Below are 26,778 nucleotides of genomic sequence, written 5' to 3' on the forward strand. Positions count from 1 at the left end.
AATTTTTCATTTTAAAAACCCAAATATGCAAACCTAAGATGGCTCCCAACCTGCAGGCATTTTTGTATCGGTTAACATTTCACATGCAAAAAAAATAAACAGTGAAGTTCAAGCCAGAACAAAGTTCTTTCCTCATTTCAATTAAAAACATGAATATAGCTATTTATCTTAAAACAGTTTGAGCAACCTGGTCTAGTGGAAGGTGTCCCTGCCCATGGCAGGGAGGTTGGAACTGGATGATCTTTAAGGTCCCTTCCAACCCAAACCAATCTATTATTCTATGATTCCCAGTGGTGCTGGGAAGCTTAGATGCATGGGAAGAAGACAAGGAAATAAAAAACAAAACGAAATGCCAACAGAAAACAGATTTAAAACTGTATTTCCGCATGGCAACAAAGAAACATGCTGCTTGGAAACACCCTTCCACTTCTGTTTAACATAATGGTGGTGGGAATTCCTGCCAAAATAAACTTCAAAAATTTGTTTGCCATGGAGGAAAACCAAGCAAACTGGAGTTCTGTGTGCAGAATCCTGTTTCAAGAGGGTGAAAGTTTCTTTGTTCCCTTCAGTGCCAGGTCACTTCAAACTTTTGTGCCTACATATTTTATTATGCTTGCAAAAACCTTCAAAACAATAAAAAGAAAGAAAACTACAAGATGAAAAACTTTAATAACCCACTCCTAAAAACCAGAAAAACCGTCCAAAATGCCATGTGTAAAAATATCACGAAGTTTAAAATCTTTCTTATTCTATCAGTCTACTTCCAAAAGTTTGGCATCTTTGAATGCAAAATATTATTCCACACAGTGCAGAGAGAAGGTTTGGGTTTTTTTTTTAACATGTTTGTATGAAATCCAGGAAAAAAATTCACAACATTAGAGCAAATTACATAATCTGCCCTCTTAGATGTCAGTTTCTGACCATTAACGACCATAAATACAGATAAGACCTTTCATTCAATTATCATGCTAAATTTCACGTTTCTGTAAGCAGCACGATAAAGCAGCTCAATCACTCCTCCCTTGCTTATCTATTATCTCACTATCATTTCTGACACTAGAAAAATAATTGCAACTTTCCAGGTTGTGGCTCAGCTGCCCCTGTGCAGATCCCTGTGCACTAACAAGAGTTTTCCTTCTGCATCTCTCCCTTCCAGTTAGGTCTTCTGCAATTCCATGGTTTTAAGTGTGTATCTTCAGCATGCAGACATGTGGGCAAACAGCAATTCCTGAAATTTGTTACTTATTCAAGATATTTCTCGTGCTATTTGTCATAGCAACCTCGGGATGTAAACTCAAATTGCAAATCAGACTTTTAACTGCTGCAGGACTAGGGAGAAAAAGAAGCTGGTTGGGATTATTAGACAGCAACTCTCGTGGAGCATTTAATTCCAGCATTAAATCCAGGCATGTATTCAGCACATCACAACCAAATTTAGGTGGGACATGGTCCCAAACCCAAGGACATCAATAGGAGTATTTAATTCTGATTTCCCATAGAATCTTTGGGCATGCCACAGCATTTTGAGCCAAAAACCTGCCTGCCCTTGCTGCACCTGAGGAAACTGCCCTCACAGGCAGCGTGGCTCCCACCACGTACAGAGGCAGCTCTGCAGTCCATGGCATCTGCCACGGAGCAAACCCTGACCCAGCTGGCTGCACATGAAAGCACATGCAAAAGGTTTTGTGCACGCTTGTTCAGCTGGTTTGAAAAAGAAAAAGAAATGAGCGAGAAAATACTGGAGTCTTTTGTGGTTCCAGGTCAGGTAATTTCTCTATTTTATTCCTACCTGGGCTAGGAGGACAGAGGGAAAACTAAGATAAAATGATCATATACCACTGCTTCTTCTCCATCTCTACCAGGCAGCTGCAGGAGCTGACAAACAGGCACAACCCCAGGCTGGCACCAGGAGGGAGAACTGCTCTGTGGAGCTCTGCTGCAGCTCAGAGAAGAAAAAGGACCAAGGACTTACCCAGGGCATTCATCCTTTCACGTTTCAATCCAAGGCAAGGCAAGAGCTCCCTGGGACCTGAGCTCGTGGTGGCCACAGAACCAAGACCAAACAGAAAGGTCTCAGTAAGCAGCGGCTTCCAGAAACTGCACTTCCACTCCTACCATCCACCTCCTAACCCTGCTGCTGCATTTGTGGCTGCCTTTGTTAGAACACTTCTGCAAATGAAAACAGATGAGTAACTATTGCTGCTTTAGCAAACTCCCAAGCCCATGGTCACTAATAATAGCTTTGTTCCTTTTATTACTAAACAAAACCAAAAAAAAAAGGCAAAAAAAAAAGAAGTTTAAATGCTTATATAAAATGCACATTGCTGAATGTTTTCTTTCATTGATCCACGGCTGTTTTCCCATATGAGCTTATGCCCAGGACTCTCAAACAATTTGTGATCAACACGATGTGGAGCAATCTCAGGATGTTTGAAGGGGCTTCCCTCACAAAAAAAAAAAAAAAATTAAAAATCATGTTTTGTGCTCCTCCACTTGAGATATTGAGAGTTCAAGTAAAAGATAAATCTGGACAGAGACATTCTTGCACAAACTGGAAGGCAGAGGCAGGTCTGAGCTCCCTGGCAGGAGCTGATGCATTCAGGGAGGCAGAGGTGCTCCGGCAGCTCCCGGCTCCCGCTGGCACAGCGCCGGCCCTGACTGTGCCAGGAGCAAACAGGTGGGACACAGGGAAAGGGCAGCGTGTGGGGAAGAGAAAGTGGAGAAGGGCAACAAGAGAGGAAGAAAACAGAGAGGGGATGAAGCTGTTGCTGTGAAGTGACAGCGGGAGAATGACCGCAGGAAAGCCTTCCCTTGTATGAGAGAAAAGAAAGGAGAAAAGCCACAAGAACTACTTCTGGTACAGAATTCTGCTTCTCCTCTCTGCAATCAAATCAATTACAGGAACTTCTGAAAGCAATAAAAATGACAGGGTCCCAAATCACCCCAAGTCTGCCACGCTTTATTTGATGAAGCCTCCCATCACACACCCCCTTTGGCCTGGGGTCTGCTGTAGCCTCCTGCTCCTCCCATGCTCATGCCCATGGCCAAGCAGAGGCCATGTCTCCTTTTTTGGGGTGCAGGTTTTACACCAGTGTTGGATTGAGCTGTAGCACAACCAAGCCCCAGGTCTCCGTTATCCTACAAATGGTGCTGGAAAATGACTTGGAGACACTGGGCTTTGGCTGCCTGTGCTGTAAGGTGAGTAGACAGCAAGGAAAAAAGAAAAAAAGATGCTCAATATTCAAAAGTCAGCCCACAGCATTTTCACATCCTAAAGCTTCTAGGGGTTTTTAGCTTATTAATTTGTGTTATTGGGCTGACTGGTGCTGAATGATCCCAAGCACTGCATGGCGAATGTTTTTTTTTCACAGGAAGTAACCAAGCCAAAAGCAGCGAAAGCATCCTCTTGTTCTTGTGTGAGCCCTTTTTTATCATTTTTTTCCCTTAGTTTATTTGAACAATAGCACCATGAAACAGCCTACAATAATGACTGTTACAAAATAGGAAGCTGAATTATTAGGCAAGCTCTGTCTGCGTAACTCAATCAGCCCAGGGAGGATATGACAGGCACGACCGAGACAAAGGACCGGACTCTGTGACCCCAGCCATCCTTCAGATTCTGTTTCTGAGTTATTAAGAGCTGAAGTTTGCTTTTGCTCCTTGATTACAGGCACCATTCCTGTAACTGCAGCAGCAAAGCACTGGCATTTCCCAAGAAAGTGGATCACCAAGTGTGCACACAGAAAACAAACACTTTGGAGAGGCTGGGATGAGAACTTCTCTTGAAAATAAGGTTCAAAGTGGAAACTCCAAGTTTAGAATTTAACCTTTTGAGCACAGAGGGGATACGCACAGCAGGACAGGTAAATCATAAGGTGGTCTTCAAGCAGACACCCAAAAACAGTTTTTGCAAAGTAGCAAAAATTAACTGGTAAAAGCAGTCTTTAAGCAGTTGAAAGGTTCAACAGCACAGGAGTTCTACAATCCTGCCAAGGGCATCATCAGGACCAGCTCTGGAGGGATATATTTTGGACCAGACAACCAGTAACCAAGGGCAGCCACCCACCACCCTGTCATTACAACAACCCTACTGAAACTATGAAAATCAGGTCTAAGTGCTCGGCTGAGCAACACTGTGGAGCCAACAGCAACACCAGTGACTGAGCAAGAGCAATACAGGAACCTGCAAGTGAATCATTAACGAGCAATGATTTCTCCATTACTCACTGTGGATACAGAGTTACTGCGGGTAAGATTTGTTTCTAAAAAAAGGGAACAGCCACCAACATGAGCACTAACACATTCATCAAAGCCCAGCACAGCGTGGGAAGGAAAGAGGAAGGCACAGCTATCGGGCAGGCTTTGTCCAAATGAGCTGCTCATTGAGGAGGGCTCCGTGGAGCACAGCAGAGGTGCTGGGAGCAGCATCTCACACCAGCCCCTTCCACAGGGCTCACACTCAGGGGCTCGGGTCAATTGGGTGTTGATTTTACATCACACCAAGAAATTATTAACTCATTCTACAAAAGCCATACAACTGCCAGGCTGCTGATAGAGATCAATAACCAACTACTGAAACGTCAACAGTTTAACCTCCAGGCAAGTGTTTCCATACCCCTTCACCCATGTTCTACAGTAAATGCTCCCAGTACATTTTCCCCAAGCATTTGCAGTGTGTGCTACTGAGAATAAGCAACAGGAAAGCTGAGCCGACATTCTCAGCCAATCTTTAGGCAAGATTAGCAAGCAATTAAAGCTGTTGTATGAGGAATTTTAAGTGCTCTACAACTTCATGCCAAACAAGAGCTAGTCAAGCACTGGAATTTATTTCTTGCAATTCTGTTCTACACAGAAACAGAGACAAATTTAAAGAAAAGATTTTTTGAAGCAAGGATTCAACCAATTACCAAAACATCTATTATAGTTTAAATACTAATATATCTGAAAGAAAATCTGCATCAAAAAGGGACGTGCAAAGCATCACGATTGCTTCCTACCAGAACATTTCAACTTCAGCTGAACTGGGGCATCTCTATCAGTTTTTGTCCTTTTGTCGGTAAAAACATAATTAATGGTAATGCTAATTGCACCCTACCCACTTTGGGTGCAGCACAACGTGGGAACACTTTTGAAGGCCAGAACTGAATCTCAGCCCCAAAAGCAAACGAGAGCTTTGACATCTCTTAGCAACAACCAGATCCACCAGCACAGGTAGCAGAGAATACAGCTTTTGTTCAAGAGTTGACTATTTAGCCCCAGCTAAAAAGCTAAAAACTTCATTAAGTTGCCAGGAAAACAAGATGGAGTAACAGAGAAAGCCACACATTTCATCAGGGTAAGAATGTTCAAGAGGAAAAGCTTGGTTTTAAGTGCAACAGAAAATAAGGCAGATTTGGGGAACTGTCATCCCCAGCAACAACTGCACAGCTTGCATCTGTCTGATAATGTTTGAAAATAATGATTTTCATAAACACACTCACTGGAGCAGAAAAAAATGTTACAATGAACAAAGCCAGTAAGCAAAGTTAAATAAGGTAAGTGAAGCCTGTGGTACAATTTCAGACTGATCTGCTGTTCACATAAAGAATGCACTAGTTGAAGATTAGGGCTAAGAAATAAGAAGTCATTAGCTCTTCTTCAAGGTTCATGATTCAAATCTGACAAAACACACACTTCAGTGTTTCCAAGCTTAAAGAAAATTCCAGCAGGGTCACAGAAGTCGCTATTTTTAGCTGGCTTAATCTCTGTGCACTCAAACACAGCTTTTGTACATGCACATATTTTGTTAGTACTTAAATAAAGAAAAAAACCCTCTCCTACCAAAAACTTAATCATCCACAAGTTCTGAAAATTCAAATTAGCTTTCCTCTTAATATTAGCTGCTTTGGGTGAACAGCACTGAGAAACAGCCTATAGCATTTCCAGCCAAAACTGCTACCAGAAAAAAAACCCAGGTCCTGGAAAATATTCAGTGACAACACCGAGAAAGAAGAATGTGGGAAGTTACCAGCAATTAATTTCTTCAACAGGAAACAAACTCTTCCCACCCACAATGTACCTATCAGTACAGCTGAAAATGTTCTGAAACCTGGAACATCCAGGCCATGCAGTGCATTGGGAAGGAAAGGCAGCAGCCCCACAGCCCTGGCACTGCTGAGCCCTCTGACAAAAAGGAAATAAACACATTGGAAATCAGTGGGCCTGTCTTGGTTCCTTGGCTGGCTGCTCACTGCCAAGATGGTTTAGAGCTGGGGCTGTTAGAAGGACAAAGCAAAGGGGTCAGACAAAGGAGGTTGGTCCCAAAGACCTTTGGGGGTTCCTTCCAACCCAAGTTATTTCTGATCCACAAACAGCGACATTCAATCCTTGTCTCTTAATTTACTTACTGTGTACTTAAAAATATTTTGTTCACCCACGTTAGAAAGGTTTGAGCCACAGGCACTGCATCACCCACTGGAAAGATTAATAAGAACATTTATAGCTGCAACAAGACTCTTGATAGTCTTCAGTAACTCCTCTGTGCATGAATTGCTACACAGGCTCTACACAAGTCATTTACTCTCCAGGCCCTTGTTGTTAAATTCTTTATTAATCCCTGTAAGTTTGTCTGTTGACCTACTGTAATTTTAAGAGATTCAGAGATTGAATGTTCATACCAGCCAAGCTCTTTTAATAGAATTAACCAGAGCTATCACGTAAGCTTTTCATAATGTTGACAACTACTAAAATTCAGTTAGCTGAGCCAACGAGAAACCACTGAAACCTTACACATGTTCTCTTTATCAGGCACAGAACTTCATGTGGAGGCAGCAAATTTCCTGACTGCCTTCTTATAAACTAACAAATCAAACCTGACTGCACTGAGTGGCTGAATTCACCTTCTTCCCCTGAAACAGAGTCAAACTTCAGCATTTTTCCAGCTCAAACCCAACACATGCACACACACAAGTTGTCCAGCATACTGCTATTCCACAACAGTGTCTCAGAGCACTTTTTATCACCTTTAAGCAAGTTTAGGCTAAGACTACGGCTTAGAGAAGCCATAATCTTTACTGAACATCAGTTTCAATGACAAATCCACAATACTGAGTTAATAGTTATTCAGAACTAGAAACAGAAGTACTTGATCAGTGTATACGCATTGGAAAAAATTAATCAGAATCAGTCAGAATCTCTCGTTGTTAGCTTTCTGTAAGTGACAGAAATCTTCTAGCAGTCATAATTCATAACCAGCCATCATTTCTCTTAAGGTACGACCCAAGGAAACTTGATGTACATCCAAACTTCTGCAAGCTTGCTCCTTTCTGTTGGATGCATCTTTCATTCTCCCTAAGAGTGCAAATCATGTTCTGGAAAGGCTACAGCATGCCAGAGATTCTTAAAATAGAAAGGCTGTAGCTGGTGATACTGCAAATATAAATACAGCTATTGGTATAGCAGTGGGAGTAATAGCAGTGACATGGACCCAAAGCAGCCCAGTGGCCAAACTCTGCTGGCAAGCAGCCCACGGCTTCCCAAAACACAAGCAAGAGAAAGGGAACTGCCATTTAACTGTCTGAATGGGCATAATGCACACCAAATGAGTTGTGGCAAATTCACAGCATAATCTAACCCTTGGACTTCAACGATTCTAAATTTAGGTGTTTCAGTGCAGGAAGGGAGGTAGGAGAGGTACAAAAATGCTTTAGTAAGGTAGCAGAGCGAGCTGATTGCAGGTCTGTATAATTTTGACCTTGCTGTACCAAAAACAAGCATTTGCAGTTGGCAGCTGGGGTATCGTGTCCAAGTGCCACTTTAGAATGAGCAGGGAAAAGCACAACCCTGGCTTTCTGTAATTACAGCCTTAAGAGAAGGATACAAACACCAAAACAAGAACATCAAAGAAAAAAACTGACTGAGAAAGGCTTATCCACCAAACTAGCAAAGCCTGTGAACCTTAAGGTCTGCTTAAAAATTTTAGATGTCAAAGTTATCAAAGCGCACCACCAGTCAGAACTGTGGCCAAGTCCAATATAATAATGTCATGTTTATTTTTGTCCCTGACTCCAGACTAGGTGCTCCAGCTATATTTGTGCTTCTTGTAGCACTTTTAAGGAAACACACACACTGAATAGAGCAGTAGAGGGTGTATTAATGATCTATTCCAGACAGCAGCCTTGCTGCATCACCAAGTTAATAAGCAATTTCAGTCAACAGAAATACCAGAGCATATCTTGAGAAACACTTTCTCATAACTGTTTCTATTGGATGAAGGTCAAACAATATTCCATAGATTTTAGAATAAATTACTAAGCCTTGTTTGATAAACTAAAACAAAAATATTTCAAAAACTTCATCTAATAGGTGACTAAGCCTTCAGACATGCAAAGATCTGGCCAGTGGTCAGTGCCACTTGAGCACAGAGTCCATCTGGCAGTGTCACTCAGGCCACCAGACGCTGCAGCACAGACATCCTGACACTGCAAGTCCTCCCAGAACTTCTGAAGAAAACACTCCCCATCTCTCCAGTTCCTGCACAGCAGAGCACTGGTGGGGAGACCCCAGGACTTGTCTCAGCACATTGTCACTGACTAGAGCACAAGTATTAATTTCTGTGTAGGAAACAGCCAGCAAATCCTACAGAAGCCCTCACTTCTCATATCATCTCCCTAAGTCAGGCTTTGAGCTTCAGGACAGAAAGCTGCCTGCCCATCTCTATCCTCTTTTCCTCCTTCCACCTTGGTCTTTCTGACCCCTCACCCCACACTTAGGACGACAGGCTGCAGATGAGCTGGACTCAGGCACCCACACAGAAAAGTCACTGCTTAAAGGTCCTGGGCCACAACTCCAAGACTCAAAGGAGATGACCCAGACCACCCTTGGTCAGTCTTGACAGTACAGCTCCTTTGCCTTGCCTAAATATAAAGAAAACCGGGACAGATGACTGCAGGATGCAGCCACAAAGTACTTGTTAAGAGCAGCTGATGAACAAACACGTTTGGCTGAGACACCAGAAGTTATAAGAATATAACAGAAAGCAATGTGCTCGCAGCCACGATGATCACAGGGCACGGGCAGTTCAAGAGTTTGCAAGGAGACTGCTTCTTCAGAGCAACAGCAACCCTTGGAGGGGAAAGCACAAGCTTTTAACAGACAAATTCTTCATTAGGCTTTCCGGTGCTCACAGCACTCACACCACCAGCAGGCTCCAAAATACACCTTTTTGGTTTTAGTATTTCTCACACAAGACAGAAGCAGGGCACTGGATAAAGCCATTTCTCTCCTGTGAGCTCTGCATGGTTATATTCCAGTTCCAGCATCTACAATGTCACATGATTAAAGAAAACTACCAAATTATCAGAAAACACTTTGCTTGATGGCTGACCAAATCTAAAATACCATGAAGTGCATTGCTGTTCCAATAGCATGTCAACATATGGATCGTCTTTAGCAACACAGAGCGTTTTCACATGCTACTGGTTGCATAAATCAAGAAAAATGCTGCTATTGTGGAAGAACTGAGATGTTTCTATGGTAAAGTTCTTAAGGCATTAATTGATTCATTTCCACTGCATTTTTTGGGAGCTCAGTTCTTAGATGCAAAGCCAACTCTCCTTAAATTCAATTAGTCTTGGGGAGGGAGGCAGTGGGTGACAGGAAATAATGGTTTATAACAGAATAGAAAAATGCTATCAAGCCTCAACTTCCAGTTCAGTTTTCCTTTGCTGTATGATGGAAACATCCAAATTCAAGGCTGAATTCCTCCTCTTCCATGGCAGGAGCAGAGCAAGGCTCTAACATCATTGGCATCATGCAGTATAGCCCTCATGCTAAACCCTGGTTATCCCACTTCTAGCCACAGAAGCAAACAGCTCTGAGCAAACAGGTAAAAATAAATCACAGCGAGATGACAGCTACAAAGCACACATTATGGTTCGTTTGGGTCATGGATATAAGGATTAATGGATAGCAAACAGGATAAAAGAAAAAAAGTGACAGGGAGGTCAGAATCACTTGTCACCCTACCCTGAACACAAAACAAACTCATGTCCTGCCACAAATGCTTGCTCTCCACCCTAGCCTGGTCTCAAAAGTGGACAGTTAGCAAAATCCTTACAATTGCCACTTGTTAACAAAAAGTTCTTAATACAGAGAGCAGCCTCTCCTTGTCCTGCCAGCTGAATTTGTAACTACTACTACCACCATTCTTTCTGTATTATTTTTCCATCCTTTGCACCCCAAATTAAGTAAGTTCACAAAACAATTGTGAGGTTGTGAGGAGTTTTTCCCTGCAGAGTTGTGGGGATCACCCTTGGGTTTGTGCTGTACAAAACACTGTATTTTTTTTTTTTTTTTTTAATACTGTGAAAACACAAAGAACCAAGATCTGGCTATTAGGCACGAAGCTACAGAAATTTCATTTCTTCAATAGTACAAGGAGAGGGCAGAGAACAAAGTGAAAAGAAAAAAATATAATACAAAAGGAAGAATGCAGCACAAGAGGATTTCTCCTTCAGGAGAAAAGGGCACAGGAAAATGCGAGAAAAAGGAGATGCAGAGAAGAAGCTGTCAGGACAGAGTCAGTGTGTGAGGAACAATCCCAAGGGATGTGGCACAGGTGGAGTCTGAAACATCAGCAGCATGAGAAACATAGGAGATAGGGCAGGTGAGGTAAAAGGCAAAAAAAGACAGGGCCAGGAAAGTGTGGAGAGCACAACTGAGTATCACTGTAGTAAAGATGGAAGAATACTTGTCAGGGGGTATGTAGAGATAGACAGATGGGACTGGAGATGAGTATTTACAGGCTCAGGAAGAACTTAACTATCAGATCTTAAAAAAAAAAAAAGGAAGTAATGTAGAAAAAAAATTGAAGAATTGAGAAAATAAGGACAAGAAACCCCAAAGGCTTTTGGTTTTGTTCTGTTTAAGGAAAGGACAAGTGTTGTGTAACAAAATCTGAAGAGCAGCTACATGAAGTGAGCTAGTCAGACTTGCTCTCCATGCATAGGACCATGAGAAGAGCACTTCCCAGCAGACAGTACAGAAACTTCCCTTCCCAGGAACCTGAAAGATGAGAAGCAGCCTGCTGTTGCTGTTATTGCCTGCCAGGTCTCTCCAACCCAAAGCTCCAGCACAGACTATAGAGCTATCCCTACCTGTCCAAGAATATCAATGCCAGTAGCTTAAGGCCATGATTACCAGTAATTGCAACTAATCCAGCTCTGGCTGAATGGAGGCAAAGGTTGTTCATGTCCTGAAATATTTTGCAATAAACTCCTATTTTACAAGCTCACAGGAGAGTTTTACTTGATGGCACTAACATCAGATGAAATAACTACAGGACTTGGTGAGAACAAGGATCCTGTTCCTCACTGCCGCTCATCCCCATCACCTGAGGGTAAGCTGCTCCCTTCTCCCTTTCTATTCCCCCACTTGCAAAGCAGGAACCATGATAAAGGCCTCTTCTACAAGGCATTTTTTGAATTAGAAAACACAGCCACTGTTGTCCAAGCGCAAACAATGGTCCTTGTTCTAAAGGAAATGGAGAGGGGCCAAATGCTTGGATGTATAATCCAAGCAGAGCTGCACCAAGGGAGTGCAGTCTGGCAGAAGGTACATGGTAGGCCCAGAGATGCTCAGCAACACTGGCATTAAGGGAAGGAAACAACTCCCCCCTCCCTGACTGCTCTCCCCTTCCTCCCTGCACCACCCAGAACAACACTCCATGCACGTAACATTGCACTGCTCAAGCAGCTCAGCATTGGCTGTGTTTAAGCTCCAGACACATATAGAAAATAATTACAAAAAATGCTGGGATGCTGGAAAATTTGCTTTCGTATTCACAACATGTTCCTTTTTGCCTCTGGAGTTTTCTTCTGCTGCCCCTGCCCAGATGCGAACCGAAACTGGTTAAGTAACAGTGCAGTTCACCCTTGATGATGCAGAGTTTCTAATGAGGGACTTCCCAAGAAAATAATACCCAGACTTTGAGTAATAATTATTCATACATGTTATAAATAAACACAGCTCCTAATACTTTTAATTAGATGGTTTCCACCGACAGGTTATGTTCCCTTGAAATATTTACACTGTGAAAAGAAACCATACAGCATTTATGCTGTGATGGAGGAGTTGAAGAGTGGACTTGTATCAAAATGGACTTATTGGAGTGCCTATTACAGCTCTTTCTTTCTGACTTGTAAAAAACTGATGAGGACCAAAAGCATTAATACACTCTATTATAGACATTTGAACAAATTAAATTGTTTAAATGGGTAAAGGTTTATCCATCTGCATTAAAAGTTACAATAACATTTAAAAGTATTGAACAAAGCAGCTGCTGAATGACTTGTTCCTGACAGCTTCCTGTACTCAGAGGCTTCTATTTTGCCACATTCCCTTGAGCACATTGGGTATTTTAACCCACTGTTCCTCTACTTGAAAACAGTTTATTTATTAAAGCAACAAAACCTAAAAATCTGTATTTTTCCCTCCATATTAGCACATCAGGAGGGTTATGCATATTCACTCATACATACACCAAATCTCTATCTGCTACTTAATTACTTGTTTGCACTGCCACAGAGCACAGGAGCAGTCAAATCAATCAGCATCTTGTACAAACAGCACCACACAAATAGCAAACATGACCACTCATGTCCTGAAAAACTTTAATTATAGAAGACAGACAACATAAGAAACATGAGGGGAGACAGAAGAGTGCCAGGAGACAGCAATAATCCTTACAATAGATGCTAGCCAAAGGGTTTGTTTGTCTTTTTTAATAACGACAAAAAAGCCCAAACTACTTCCTACTGTGGATCTCTTCTTCCATTTGAAGGAAGGAGAAATATCTTTTCCATATGAAATGGTCAAGTCATTTTGATGCAACAAGGCCTACACAAAGTTTTACTTGAAACAGCATTGTAGCTGGGAGTCCTCCCTCTCCTTCCTCCCCAAGTGCTGCTCTGTTGACCCTTCCCCTTCATTTCCTTTGAATGAAGCTGCCATAGAAGCATTGCAGTAGAAAGTATCTCAAGATCATCTTAACCTGCCAATTTATCCCCTGCAGCACAAGCTGAAGATCTTGAGGAAAAGAATGGAAGACAGATGGCAAAAAAATAAGCTAACAGGTCTCTTTCTATTAAGAGCATCTTGTTAAACAAGAACCCGAAGAAACTGGAGAGATGGGGCCAAAAAAAAAAAAAAACATGAGGAAAGAAAGGCAGGTAAGCAGATTCAGGCAGACACCTGCTACAAAAGCTTTGTGAGATGACTCACCCCGTGTTCTGCTCTCCTCTCCAGCTTAGCTCAACACTGGATCAGAGGGATGTGCTACACATCAGGAAAAAAAGGGTGGAGTTGACAGAACATTTCCTGGGCAATCACAGGAGCAATAAGCAGCCTGTTTGTCCACCCAGTGCAATTACAGGAACATCAACACTGCTCAAACACACTCAGCATGCCAGAGAGCCCTGAGAACTGCTCCATCAGCCTCAGCTGCCCGAGTGCAAGAGGCTGGACAGAACCTGTGCCTGGGATAGAGCCACGCTCCGGAGTAAAAACATGACACCCACTCTTTGCCATCTCCCAGTTTACAGCACAGTTCCCTAATAAAAACATTTTAAATGGCTCACAAAGATAACAATCGTGGAACACGATCTTCTGGACACAGCAAAAGCTTTGGGAAGGGGAAGCAATGTGCTGTAACACAGGACAAATCTGGAATAGTGACTTCCAAGGTGGGAAGGGAGAAGGTGAAGAACATGTAGGAAATGATGACAGCCAGTTCCTTTTACTAACAGACAAAACCACCTCCACGCAGAAAGAGCAAGTATGAGAAGAAAGGGATGGGGAGCACCCTGGGGACAGAAGATGGACGTGGAAGGATAAGGAAAGTTCTCATGGCTAAAGATATATTTGACATACTTAGTTTCAAGCCAGAAAGAATGGGCAAGAGACAGATTCTAAAGGCTTTGAGTTCCTCTTTGTGCTGCATAAAGGACCTAAGGTTCTTGTAGGGATGCAGCCCCACTTACTCCATCAGAAGGGCCAAAGGCACACAACAAAGAGAGGGACTGAAGCCAGAGCGAGGAGATTAAGCAGAAACTCACCTTGACATCAGCTCCCAGCCAGCCGCTGACGCCTGCCCTAGAAACCCTCCTGAAAAAGCTCCCTCCAGGCTGGAACGTCTCACGCTCCCCTGCTGCCTTGTCCCTGTGGAACAAGACTCCCAATACCCCATCACCTCCCCTCACACATCCAGCCAATACCTGCACATCCTGTGCTATTCATCTTTCTCATCTTCTCTTCATCCTCATAGCAGAGCTATTACCTACAACACTCCTAATCACAGTTAATTGGGTGTCTGCTATATGGAAGAGATCCATAATCTTCAAAGCATCTCCCAAACAAACTGGAGCAGGAGAGATTTCCCCCTCTGCTCAAGGCATTTGGCAAGAGCGCAGCAGCAGACATTACACCAAGTAGCCTTTTTGTTTCCACTCCCTGAGTCACAACCCTATGCATCAAAGATTGATTTCACACCTATCTGGGATGAATGAGCTTTCCTAAACGTTTATGACATGCTTAAGAAAAAAAAAAAAAAAAGGCAGCAAGGGGAAGATATGACTCACGAAGTATTTGCTAATCTATAGCTGATCTGCAGAAGTTATTACATTTGCATCATGTTTCAGAAATAAACCCGCAGAGTTCAACACTGATCTCAGACCTACAGCGCAGCACTTTAGGGTTATGGGTTACCACAGCTGCTGGGTGGACAAACCACACACAGTAGCTTTCTCCACGAGACATAAAAATACCAAGGCACGCAGATCAGTCACAAATAAAAGGCTTCGTTAAAATTACATACTCATAGATTCAATCAAGGCTTTTTTCTTGAACTTTGCTGTAACCTCTGCTCTCTTCTATTAGGTGTAAATGGCAGCACAAACTCAGCAGCTTCAAGTTTATTTTATTTCTTTTTAACCACCAAAATTCTTCTCAGGTTTCCAGCAGGACCATGTTGGCTCTTCCCATCCTCAAAGGTATTTGGCACAAGAAGAGGCAACGCCTGTAGCAGAGCTGAACAGATAAACTGTCTCCCTTGGCTGGCTGAATCACTGTCTTAAATTAAGCACAAGAATATGGAAAATCCCAAGCTTTCCTTTGCCTCCCCATATTCCTACTCCCTGTTTCAAGGGGAAGTCCTACACAACCTAAGGAATCAGTTTTGCCCCTAGGTACAGACAAGTAAAGTACGTGACCAGTAGGCTCCAGATCCCTTGGCTCAGCTATTTTTTCTTCTCCCAAGAGCAGACCCTAAAGTTACTTTCAGGAGATGAATCCGTGCAGAATCCAACCAGAGATGGTCTTTATGCAAGGAAAGGGACAGTAACATTTAGAGCCAGACTTGGAGCAGTAGTTCCTTGCTCAGGGAATCCTGCAAATACCCCAGCACAGATTTTTTGCACCACAATGTTGAAGCCTGCAAAAGCTGAGCGGAAAGAAATGGCACCTCCAGAAAAAGTTTTAAATATCTGAAAAATCCATTTTTCATTGAAACCACCGGGATGGGGAAGGGACAACTCCCAGGGAGGTTGGACCTATCAGAGCTGGTGGTGCCAGTGAACTGAACTTGGAATTAGGAAGATGAGAATTGACACCACAGACCACACCACCAATCCCAGCAACCTTCACAACAGCAATTACCAAGTTCAATAAAAGTACAAAACCCAGTTATTAGGGAATCTTATCCCCTGCTATTCCCAAAGCACAGAGCTGTGTCCACTCTAGCAGATGCTCACTTGGCTCAGTGTTATCTAAGCACATCCAACTCTGCCAATCCCTCAGCAACAACCCAACAGCAGTGATGTTCACAGGACACAAGAAAAGTGTTCCCTCTCCCAAGCAAAGCTACACACATTATTCCATACACTTTCATAGAAACTTCTTTTTTTTTTTCCCTTGATCATCCTAAGATTTAGGACTTTGCTCTCCCACATACAAGAAACAATGCATTCTTAACAACAAAACTTCAAACATGCACAAAAATGTAAAACCTTAACACCAACGTTTCTCTAAAATTATATCTGTTGATAAGTTACTGGACATCAAAGCAGACAGAAGACAAGTAACTCTGCAGTGTCCACATCTGCTGCAGAACCTCCATGTTCCACTGCCACCTGTCAGATGTGATGGGACACAGAAAGTACGTCACGGCAAATCAATTTATGTCCCTTAACCTCCACCAAAAGGTGGGTTTTCTGTCTGGTTCGGGGTTTTCTTGTTTGTTTTGGTTCATTAGTTTTTTTTGGTTCATTAGTTTTAGGGGGTTTTGATACTTCCCTCATTTTTTCCCCTTTACTTCAGCAGACCCAAAGCCTTTTTGCTAGTTTTGACACTTTCTTTTCCCCAGCCATATTTTTACTGTGTGTGGGCACTTGAATTCTCTTTGACTACAAAAGAATTAAGCACTCAACTACCTTAAAAACCGTGTTTCTTTTCAGTATGTTGTTCCTATTGTATTCCTTTTATGTTCCCCTTCAATGGCTACTAATGTAGCAAACCCAGGTCTTTGTTTTTTTTAAATGAAGCAGATCTCCTGACAGCACTGGCAACAGAGGCATTGCTTGAACAGAGGAACCAACAGTTACTCTTAACAGTGCATGGTAATGAATGAGACAATCCCCATTAACCCTGGCTAATAACCACAGTTTCACACCCTACAAAAGTCCTGCTGCTTGGCAAAAGAGGAACAGGCAACCTTCAATTAACTCCTTTTTCTTGTTTAAATATAGTTTCCTGAGCTTACTGCTGACCAAACCCCGTTTGCCTAACTCATGAGAGCATGTTGGTGGGAAAACTCCAAAAATTCTGCTTTCATTCAAATAAAATCTGAAACTGACTTCAGGTTCTCTTATGGGCTTAATGTTACTGCGGAAGAGTCTGACCTTTTGCCAAAACATTAAATCTTCCTCCAGACCAGGTAAATTCTCACCGGGCAGCAGCTGGAAAAGAGCTGGATGACTGACACACATGAATCCGACAACTGAAAATAAGCAGATTGATCTGTTATTCCCATTCTTGCCAGCAAGTGTTGCTGTTTACCAAGGGAAAGCAAGAATGGGAAAAAAAAAAAAAAAAAGAGAAAAAAAAAGTATTGCTAAATTTTCTTATTGTGTTTGTACCCAAATCTTTCCATGCAGAATTCTGATTCATCAGTTGAAACTCAATGTGGCTTGAGAAGAACGTGCTTTCAATAGCTTCTGAAAGCAGAAAGCTTGCAGACTATTTTCTGAAAAAAGAGAACATGCATATGATCTTCTGCAGTGTTGATAAGCACATAGCAAATGCCCAGGGAGAAAATTTGTGTGGGGAGATAACTGCAGAAACTATTCTTAGTAACAGAGTTCTGCATCTGTTAAACTAACTCTGTTGGCACTGCGCTGAAAATTTATATTCACCAACACGTGTTCCGAATGTTGTGAAAAAGATACTATTTTAAATCCTGGTTTATGTAACCTGAAACATCTCTGAGAGCTCATGGAGGTATTTTCACTGCGCACCAAGGAGGAGCAGAGCCTGGTGGTCCCCAGCACAGTGGGGACTCAAACAAGAGCCAGTGGTGTGAGGGCAGCAGAAACCCTCAAGTTAAAATCACAGCAAAAAGCAGAGCACAGCACCATCACCCACAGGAACAGGTTATACAACCACAGGCCTAAACGTGGATGAAAACTGAGGCTTTAAAGCTGGGGTTTTGCTGTTTAAACCGCTGTCACTCAGCACGGGGAACTGATCTTTAGCAAAACATTTAAGCAAATCCTCAATGTCTAATACACCTTGACATTCTGTTTTCTGATCATACAGCAACATAGGATTCCCAGGCAAGCAATAAAGCCCTTAAGATGCCTGCAGATGAAAATAATATGGTGCAAGCCTCGTGTGTGACAGTGAATAAGACAGGAACTTCATCTGAAGACAATGCAGTAGATCCCCAGTTTTATAGACAATTATATTGATCAAACTTCAATACTTGTTTTAGCCATCTTATTTCACTCTGCATACTACTTTTGGTAGGGAAAACGTTGATTACAGCCTTTTTATTCCCATCTATTATCAGTCACTTTTTGAAGTCCTCCTGTTTTATTTTTGGATGCTCTGAGAAGCTGGGTAGAAGGTTCCTCTCTCCCCAACTCTTTGACAAAGGTAGACCAAGCAGAAAACACAGCAAACCACCCCTTTTGCTGACTCCTTTGTGGTTATGCCTTTAAGTGCCAAACAGAACTGGACCCCTGGATGCAGCTGCAAATAATTGCTGCCAAATGGAATAAGACCATTCACCTCTAAACCAGTAGCTGACATCTCATGAAACAGCTGAGAATGGTCTCTGTGCTTGACAGCACCTGACCACCACTGTGACACCTTGCTGAAATTGTAAGTGAACATATGAGAGACTCAAAGTTGGAAAGATTTTTGAGAAAGAGAGAGGAAAAAAAAAAAGCCTGAAAGTTGCAGGGACTCCAGAAAAACTGTTTTTTACTCGGTTAAACAGCCAAAAGCAGATTAGATTGTATCACCCACAGCAGATTTGCTCATAACCCCTTCCTCCTGGCTCACAGGGGCCATATTCTGATACCCATTTTGAAAAGCAGCCTCCCCCTTTAACCACCTTCTATTAAAATACTTTTTCTTAAAGCTGATGGTACAGACAGGCCCTACAGTAGTTGCAGAGAAGGTATTTTTTCCTGCTAAGTTATCCTCATGGCAACAGCCAGAAATACCCTTCAGTAACCCCTACGTGTCAACAAGCTCCATTCCAGCCCAGGCTGTTTGGTATAGCAGTTCTTTCACAAGTCTCTGGTGGGACTGTAAATTCTGGCAGTGTCAAATACATTTCCTTTTATTACAAAACCATTTTGAAGCCATCAGAAAGATTTCTCATTTGTAAACTAGCACTTCTATATTTAGGATGTTACTTGGATTACAGATTTATTTTTTCTTCCTGACACTGCAGAAATGGAGGAAAATAAAAGGCAGGAACACTAGCAGAGGCGAGCAGGCAATTTTTCAAATACTGGAAAAGGGTTTAAGTTCTTGTAGAAGGGAACTGTTCTTCTGGATTTGTTGGAAAGGCCCAAATCCCAGCTTCAAGATGAAACACTGTCCCTGATTTCACCCATCTGTAAAATGAGAACTCTTCCTCTGGCCAGGCTCACCTGCAATGAGACTTGTGGTTTGCTTCAGAAAGCAAAGGTTCAAGATGTTACAGGGATGTGGGGTGAAAACCCAAAGATTCATTGAGAACCCAGTCAGGAGAGGACCATTCACTTCCATAACTCCCTATTTCTTCTCTGCTGAAAGCACAAATACAACCTACTGACCCCACAGCCAAGCCAAGGGAAGAAGGTCCCCCTCACAAGAAATCTACTGCCCAGAGGAGCCTTTTAGAAACACTGGACTACGTTGTTTTAACACGTACACTGAAGTACTTCATGATACAGACTTTGTGAGTCAAATAAAATATGACAAATAGTTGACAAAAAGTACAGATTTCAGTTTTTCAAGTAAACTAAGACACAGGGAGAACAAACAAGTCTCATGCACATGCAAAGATGAACACCGAACACAGCTTGGCGTGAGAGACTGCTACATAAATTCTAAATCAAAATAACAAACATGACTGACAGGATAATGACTAATACCCCATGCAAAGCAAAACTCTTTCTTATGGACTTGCAAGATTTTGGTGTCTTGGACTGGATTCTTCCAACTCAGATGAGTTTGTTTTCACCAGTTCTGGAATAACTGGCTCAATTACCCTCTCAGGGTAAAGTATATCCAAGATTTTGTTCCTTGACTAGAACCTGCTCTGCTGCTAAAACTAACACCAAGGCCTACCCAAACGGCTCGGAACAAATAAACTGGGGGAGGGCTGCATACATTACCTCCCAGATCTCTGGATAGACTTTTTTTGGGGGAGGAGGGCACTGTTCCAATAGTTTCTTAAAATTACGGCGGCAGAACAGAGTGTGAAGCTGGGTGGCAAGGAGCTGCCAACACATCAAGCACTTGCAATGATTCATTAGTCCACACTTTGACGAGTTGTTCCTGGGTTTGAAACAAGGAGAGAAAGAAGGAACGAGACATCCAACCTGCCAGAGCTTGGCTGAGTGGTACCCAGATCCCAGGTGCTGGGGAAGTGCATGGGAGAGGCAGAGCCACATCCTGTCCTGTTCAGCAGCCTGTCTCCAGTGGGAAAGGACACAAGCCCAGCTACTCTCTGTGCTCTGCTCCCCTCAAGCATCCACAGTCATTAACTGAGGGATGGAGCAGCCCCAGTCCAGCTGCCTTCAGTGTCTGGTTTGTCCATGAAACAGCCCCAATCTTCTCGAGTCTTCCAGTACAATCTACCTCCACAGCCTCCTGAACAAGCAAATCCATGTGTTAAGTACCTGCTTAAGCTTATTACTTTCCCCACAAGCCTGTATTATTTAATTTAATGTGTTTACTTTTATTTTAATCCGGGTAGGTATCTTGTGGAATGATGGAAAAGTGGTTTGCATCTTGAAGTCATATACACTAGCTGGTAGAAGAAAGAATAAACCAAGAGAACAGCCACTGGCAAGGGACCCCTTTGATGGTTGACCACATTTGTATTTAATCATCATCTAATATCTCTGCCTTTGTATTTTCTTTGAATGAAAACATTACCATAATTTCCTATTTATTGAACCCTAACTTGTTTTTCCTATTTAAGCTTTTTGCAAACCTCCATCCTCCCTTTTCCCAGAGAAAGGGTCTTTGAAAAGTTTTTATCAAATGCAATGTGTAATTTAGCCTGTTCCAGCTATTTCCAAATGGCCTCCAGTGTGCTGAAGTTATGCACTCCCAATTTTCCAATGGAGAAGAAATAAATGGAAGCAAGACAGAATTTCCAAAGCAAGAACCTTGCAAGTACCTCAGGAATTGCAATACTTCATTTCTTCTAATAAAATCACACGGAATTGGATCCAATTTAGAGATACCAAACTCCCAGTGACCTCACCCTTGTCTCCAACCCAAACAGCTTTTTTATGGAAAGAGGGCCACAGCACATGCAGGTATTCAGACTGCTGGCACACCTCACTGGAATCTCTTGCCTGAAAATCCAGCCATTAACATATGGAAGAACTGGAGCAAGTGCTTCTGTTTTTATCATATACCATCTTTTCTGAGTTACAATGTTCTCTGCATTAAAGGTATTTGGCAAAAGACAAAAAAGACAGAAAATTGTGAATTAGGATCAAGACTTACAGCACGGACCTTAGTCTAGCCATCAGTATGATGGTACTGTTTCCTCTATAGAATCCTCATGTAAGTTTTGTGCTGCACAGTACAAATATTCCCACAAGAGGAGCTTCTGAATAGCATTATCAGGCAGCTCTTATAGGAAGACAGCCTGGAAAATCAGGAGATAAATGTTTCTCCACGTTCCTGTCTAATACCAGACGCATCAGTAAAGCAAATATTCTTCTGCTTTTGTTACAACAGGTTTTGTCACTTTACCACAGGCATTACTTCCTTGGCATGTCACATCTTACCTGAGACCCTACACCTGCCCAAGGCCCTGCTGCCAAGGATCTCTGGGCTGTAATGAACCACCACAAACAGGCAAGGGGACAGGGCTGGGATGCAGAGCCCCAGGTTCCTGATGCTCGAGAAGGAAAGCCGCAAGCTGGTCACAAGCAATGTCACATTTCTCCAGCAACACCTGCTCAGTGCTTTATCCCCCTTACAAAGGAAGATCCTCAGAGGTACCTCCAAGTGTACCTGCCCTGCCCAAGTCCACCAAGAGCTCTCTCCCGGGCAGGACACGGAGCAGGGCTCTACCAACAGCAAGGCAGTGGGTGCGCTAGGACTCCATCCCATCACGCTGACAGCTCTGCCTCATTGTTTCCCCCTGCAGCCATCTGCTTCTTGTGCCTTATTCTCAGATGGCAGAGCTGCTGTGAAGCAGCCCACCACCTCCCCTCATGCTCACACAGCACCTACCAGCAGCACGGGATGCTGCGTCCCGAGCAGGGACCCGAAGTGTTACAGTAGAATAAGTCATAACACACGGAATTAAAGCTGTTTACAGAAGATGGTGTTGTCAGAGCTTCCCAGATATACTGCTGACAAAATAACATCACATTTCATCACAACTTCCCTAATGTCTGTCAACAGCAGAGGAGCCCTCTTCAACCAGAACAGCTGAAAGCACCATGTATCAAAGTTGTAGGTCTGTATTCAAAACTGCTGAGGAGAAACAAGGTTTATATTCTGATTAATTGTTCAGGATGAAAATATGGGCTCTGACATAATGTAATAGCTATTTTGGCACAACTTTTGAGGAGCATGAGTAAGCAGCCTCTCCTAATTGATGTGCAGATCCTGGAGTGGGTAGTAACTGCATAATAGCTTCATGTTGTCTTCTGAAAGTTAACACAGATGTGAACCCTGTCAAACTAGTCCACAGTTACCAGCAGCAGCTACTCACTGGAAGAATTTAATCCCATTTCATCCTTTATCTACATTTTTTGTCTTCCATGGAGAATGGATTAACACAGGACAACTTGGCCATCAGAGCCTCAGTCAACACAAATGGTTCCAGGCCTCCATGGTGGCAGGAGGACTTCAGCAATCCATCAAAACCCCTTGGCTAAACAAGTTAGCATCCAGCAGCAGAGCAGCCAGAGCAGCCACGTGTGTGGTTAGACAACAGCCAGCGTGTTCTAAGACAGTTTAGCTTAGTCTGTAGTCAGAGGGGTTAGTGTTAACCTGCATTACGTGGTATTTGCTATGAACCAGGACTTTGCACACAGATAACTCCTGCTGTAGAGCTGACAGCGGTAAATTATTACACAGAATTAACTCAACTATGCTTGAGCTGTAGGATGATTAGCTCAGTGAGCCTATATTTTTGGGTCATGGTTCCTATGGAGTAAGCATAAAGCTGAAGAAGACAGCCCTGGCAGGTTAACAGACCACTAGCAAATGCTTCTTGTTTATTTCAGAAATTCAGTATGTCAAGAATCAGACACCAAGTCCTCAAACTGGATTCATCGCTTTTTTACCTTTGGCAAAGGTGTCACTGGCTGTAAAAGTGGTACTTGTCACACTTTCTACTGGAATGCTGGTTTTAAGACAGCAAAATTCAATGGCATACAAAGAAACAATCACAGGCCAGCAAGCATGCAACCCACACGCCTTCTACCATGTTTTTATAAGGTCAGCAACATGATTTTAAGTTCCATCCAACCCAGCATAACTGCAAGCTGTCCCAGCAGGAGGAGTCTGGACCACAGTCTGGTTCTCAATCCTCTCTTGGGTTGGGTCTTGTAACTGTGTGGCCACAGCAAAAGTCAGTTCTGTCAGCAGATGGAAAACTTCTTATTTTTGAGCATGTGTGGTCCCCTTCTCACTGAATCAGTGGGATAAACCAACTCTCCTTACAGTCATTTAGCAGCCCAGATCCTTCTCAGGACTGGGCACAGCCATACCTTGCAGAGATCAGGTGTAGCACAAAACCACACCTGTGTAGAGCAGAGTCCTTCTGACATGGGAGGTGAACTTTTACCCCTCAGTGCTGCCTTGGAAATCAAGTAGCTAACTAAGTGATAAGAAGCTATTTTTTACCTTAAATCACTCAAATGATAGCAAAGACAAAGCCTCTGATTTCGCATACCTAAGTTAAAGAGGAGATGGCTGGAAAAACACTCAGCCTTCTGCATCTTCTCCTCCAACATTTTCTGAAGCAGACAATGAAAAAGAATTGGTAAAAGCACACTTTCATGTGAGAGGGCACATTAGAGAGCAAAAGCATGACAGACAGCATCGCTCTGCAAATGTTCGTGTTCTGAACAGGATCTGTTACACAGTGTCTTGTCCCAGACCAAAAAGAGATGTAAAATCAGCATTTTGTGCAAGCAATGTCCAGTATAAAAGGGGAAACCTGTGCTTTATCCTTCCAGTTACCCAAAACTCTAGGGTAGCAGAAACTGGTGCAGTTTTCCAGGCTGTTGGAGGGTCTGTCCCTCATATCCAGTGGCAAGTCAGCCTATATGAACTGGTGTGATGCCAGCAGTCAGCCCTGAAAAGCACAGGACCTAGCAGCTGGCACATACTTCACACTGCAATAAACTGACACTTTCTGAGGAAAATTAAACACATCTGTACCCAGTGCTGGGAGTAGTTGAACAGTCTCCTTGTCAAAGGAGCTGTGGACTTTTCTTCAGAACACTAATGGCTCTGGTAGGATGTAAAATACAGGCACAACAGCATGAAAAGCTCTACCAACTACCTCACAAAGACCAGGCCAATTTCTGTGGAGCAACATTGCTGCCTGCAGGTGTAACTCTCCTTCATGTACCACCTTCTCTGCCTCTCTCCAACAATAAACTGCAGAGTATGCTGGAGTTGGGGTTCAGACCTTCATTAGAACAGAAAAGGGGATTTTCATCTTTACACACCTCTCCCAGCCCCTGCAAATGCCTCGCACCTTCTGGTAGTTGTACGGTCATGGCCATGCCTCCGTGTCCAGATTTCAGAAAAAGCTGTACAATAAAACCTCAGTGCAACAAAAATTCAGTGTGTAACATGACAAATACCAGCTCCACTACTAACTCCCACTTTAATTCAGAACATCCCTTAACCTTGCAAGTGCAGAGGCAAGACTGTGCCTTTAACAAACTTCTCATTAAGAACTCAGCTCCCTGTAAACTGCATATAATCGAATTTCTGCACTACCCTGTTTCGGTTTCTCATTACTGCATATCTTTCATGTTTTAATTCACATGACATTAGATTTGCTGCACTAAATGAGCACCTTCTGAACTCCAGAATAAAATGGAGGTTAATTACTAAACCAGATTTTTAAGTGAGAGTAAAACTCTATTAATGCCTAAAGCAATGCTAAACTTGACAACTTAATTGAAGTTAAGCATTGCAGAGTTAAACTGCCCCAACAGCTTTACTCAAGCTGCAGCTCACACATTAAGACCTCCCAGGATCCCATATTTTATGCAGATGATGGGGCAGGACTCCTGATCCAGAATCTTGCATTTGCAGTGAGCCACTCAAGTAGCATTTTGTGATGGCCTTGTAAGCAGATGTCCAGACCTCTCCTCTACCTACTTCTCACCTGCCTCATCCACATCACTAAGCCTTGGGATAAACATGGGGAGACAATGAAAAGCAGTGGGTAAAAAGAGCTCTTACTTCATGAATTACAAGTTTAGGCAAAAACTGCTATCAAGATCTGCCAGCACTCAGCATTCACATGGTGTTAATTCTGTCACCAAAGCCATGAACAGCCAACCATGCCTAAAGTACCCTGAGAGTGCAGCTATTGCTGCTAACCATTAACTATCCACAGTCACTCTAATCTACAAAAGAAAAGCCCAAAAGGATTGCACAAATGTATCATCCTCATCTAAAACAGTGAAGTAAGAAGGACCCCTGAATCTACAGGGCCTCAGGTTCCTTTGGAACTTCTAGATGGCATTAAGAAATCTTATCTCTTTCCCCAAAAAATGCTGCTTTGGGAAATCACCCATAACTTTCTGCTTATTTCTCAACAGTTATTGGAAATGCAAAAGGAACGAAGTCTGGAACAGTAAATACAGCTTATTTTCTATACTTGATGTTTTGCTATTGCCAGTCAACTGCAATTATCCAAACATGTCAGAGCTAGAGAACACACAGAAATGAAGGCAGTCTCAGAAAACACAGACTGGAGACTGAACATGGTCACCTTGATGGCTGATACCAAGTAAATCAAGTGAGAATGCTATGGCAGGGCATAGCACCTTATTCTTGCTTGTTATTCACAGTGAATAGTCATAGTATTCACAATCTTCACATTGAAGATTTTAATTAATTGCTATTTTATCTTGGAAGACATCTCCAAAATAAACTTTGCCAATAATTCCAATAAAATTTTCTTTATGCTAAAGAACATATTCTTTAAAATCCCCAGTTTGTTGGCCCTTGAAGCTGCCAAAAGCAATCTGTACGAAACTGAAACAGAGTCCTACAGAGTCAAGACCAGATCAGTCCCAGATAAAGATTAGATGCTCAATTCCATGTGATGTGTATTTAATATAGGTTGGCCAAAGTGCATTGTATGCTGTCCTGATGAACAGAAACAGCTACACGTTACAGAAAGCCACTCTGTGCATGGCTCACCAAGGAATGAATTCTAGAATTATCCCAGAGCAAGAAATGGCCAAAGTTCATGTTTACTATTTTGGAAGTAATTTCAACTTCAGTGTATGAATTCATAGCAGACAAGTTAGTGCTGGTGCATCAAAGAACAGGAATATTTTAGTCAACAGCCTGGTGGAATTATTATACATGTTAAACAGTCCAGATAACATCGCAAGCGATGAGCATCTGTCAAACGCTCTGCACAAACAACACCAAGGCACAGTTCTGCAGCACCAGACACAACCTCTGCTCTGAGGCAGAGCTGCTTATTAAATGCAAGGTTGTGTTGTAGGGGGCTTTGCACCCATCCACAATGGGCAATGGCAGAGCTAAAAACTAATCTGTGTCAGACAGGGATGAATCAAAATGAGGAAGAAAACTTGTCAGTCCTTGAATCACAACTGAAGGATGCAGCAGTTTTGCCCACCAGGTCTTAAGCTTGACCTGTGCAACCCACTGTTTTTAGGGCAAACCCCAATAGTTTAGAAAAAAAATGCAGTCCCTTGTTTTACTTCAAAAAGCAAAGCTGAGGGAGTGCAGCTTGGGGAGGAGATGTGCAGCCTCCTGCAC

At 42.7% G+C, this 26,778-nt stretch overlaps 1 protein-coding gene across 5 annotated transcripts in view; it reads right to left on the bottom strand.

Annotated features, from left to right (window-relative positions):
- MITF (melanocyte inducing transcription factor) overlaps nucleotides 1-26,778 on the bottom strand; it is a 99,542-nt gene that overhangs the window by 58,760 nt on the left and 14,004 nt on the right. The window contains exon 1 of one of the 5 annotated variants that reach the window (XM_063411264.1): nucleotides 1,973-2,571. The exons of the other annotated variants lie outside the window; for them this stretch is intronic. The gene's annotated coding sequence lies outside the window, so the exon portion shown is untranslated. Of the gene's footprint in view, nucleotides 1-1,972; nucleotides 2,572-26,778 lie in introns of those variants that run through there. 5 annotated transcript variants of the gene reach the window in all.

The sequence above is a fragment of the Prinia subflava genome, chromosome 14 (assembly GCF_021018805.1).
Source record: "Prinia subflava isolate CZ2003 ecotype Zambia chromosome 14, Cam_Psub_1.2, whole genome shotgun sequence".
Taxonomy (NCBI): Eukaryota; Metazoa; Chordata; class Aves; order Passeriformes; family Cisticolidae; genus Prinia; species Prinia subflava.